The sequence below is a fragment of the Pteropus vampyrus genome, unplaced genomic scaffold, assembly GCF_000151845.1.
Source record: "Pteropus vampyrus isolate Shadow unplaced genomic scaffold, Pvam_2.0 Scaffold24, whole genome shotgun sequence".
In the NCBI taxonomy this organism is placed as follows: Eukaryota; Metazoa; Chordata; class Mammalia; order Chiroptera; family Pteropodidae; genus Pteropus; species Pteropus vampyrus.
In genome coordinates this window covers 3,683,841-3,686,027 of record NW_011888805.1, presented here as the reverse complement: position 1 = coordinate 3,686,027, position 2,187 = coordinate 3,683,841, and positions in this window count along the sequence as shown.

The window sequence follows — 2,187 nt, the reverse complement described above, 5'->3', positions numbered from 1 at the left end:
CTTGAGAAATATAAAAACAAATATAATGTCGATATATGTCAAAGTTTTAAATACAAAGGATAAAAATGATTGAAATTGTTTAAAAACACATTATTTCACCATGATGCTTGAATTTATATTGTTCACATTTTTATATACTTTATATATAAAAGTCCCCAGTGAACTTCTGTAATTGGTATGATTGATTACCTGTAAGTGGAAAATTTAATTTAGGTTCATTACCGACATAGGTTAAATTATTTGAAATCAGGTACTCAGGGAAAAATTACTAAAATATTATAGACAGTAGAAACATAAAATTATAAGGATTAACATACTATGTTACTAACATTTTTATAAAATTTAGTATAATCTTTTAGAAACCCTTGGTGAAAAATACTAGGAAGGTGGATGTCTGCTTTTGCTTTATATATGCAAAGTGCCATTTGTGGTTTCTCTTTATCTAATACTTTAATTCCCTATAATTCCATTTTTCTTAAGTTTAATGATAATATTCATTATTTTTTTCAGTTTCTCCACCTGGAGACTATATATAATCTACACATAACATATCAACACAGGGCTCCTGGCTCTTTATTTCCATAAAATTGTTCTTTCAATCAGGTAATTCAGTAAATTTAGACTGACATCGTTTTTTGTTTGTTTTTTAATGAATTAATTTTGTTTGGCACATATAACCAAATAAAAAAGTCTTAAATTCTCTAAATTTGCTATGAAGGGGAAACTTATGGTACATTTTTGAGTTCACAAACAGATAAAGATTAGTAAAAGAAAGATTAGTTTTTGAATAGGATCATCTAGCCAAGTATTTGCCAAAGCCCTCACGAATTACCACAGTGGTCTTCCTTTCTGATGGAGAAAGATGGATGTATACTACCTCTGGTTAGATCCTGTCTACAATAACCTGTCTGGTTAGATCCTGTCCACTGTGCTCCAGGATAATTCGATAACGTACTTGACATCACAAGACAAGCTCTCTACTTCGATACTCTGTCATCACTATCAAGAAATTAATCAGGAAGTACTCAGTGAGTTCTCATTTTGGCTGACTTATGAAAAAGGGATACACGCCAGTTACTATACCCCTATTTTGACTGAGGATGTGGATGAAAATGAAAATCATATGTCTCAAAAGCCAGTGGCTTCAAGTACACATTGCGTATTCATAAATGTTTCTCTCTTAATCCGAAAATCACGATTTAGTTCATATCTCCTGTACTGATCTTTATCACTTGACAGGTTCTGACTCAGCAAGCTCTGAAGAGGATAAGTAAAATATTTAGATGCCAAATACTGTTGCAGCTAATTTGTTGATACTTACGGCCTCAAACCACAAGATGAGTTATGTGTACACACAGCAGTTTCCAGGGGAACATTTACGAAAAGGTGAGATTTGGAGTAGGAAAAGATAGATTTAAAAAAAGAGAGAAAGAAATCACAGATAACAAAATTTTAAAATAACTTTTTGCATAATACATAAAATTTGAAAATCTGCAAACACATCCATTTAACCCACACACTCATAAATATTTATCGTCTTCTTAGATAACTGTACTTTGGCACACTACATGTCTAGACACCTAATCACCATTGCCTGATATCACTTTTTAAATTAAAACATTAAAAAAATTAAACGATTTGTTTCTATCCAATGTACTCTTTAACTTGGTTTGTATGACATTGAAGAAAATTGCCATTGTTTAATATGAATAGAGTCTGTACATCTCTAGTCATTTTAAAACATTATGAGCTGCCTTTGACAGACTTAAATAGTAATAGTGTTGTTATGTGTATATATATATACATATACATATATATATGTGTGTGTGTATATATATATACATATATATGTATGTATATGTATATGTGTGTATATATACGTATATAATGCAAACAGTGTTTATATACAGAGTCCTCACTTGTCATCAATAGGTTCTGCAACTTTAAGCAAAACAATGAATAACAAAAGCAATATTACCATAGGATAATTGTTATAAATAAGAGTTAAATTCCTAGGCATTTCATCAACATTACAACGAAATCATGTTGAACATCATTTCCACTATATTATTTGAAGACCTGCTATCTACATTTATAGTAAAGCCATTGGAAATCTCTTTTTGGTAGTACAGGTTTTGAGATGCTATGGGTTACATCATGTTTCTCTAGTGATCAATAGTGTATGTG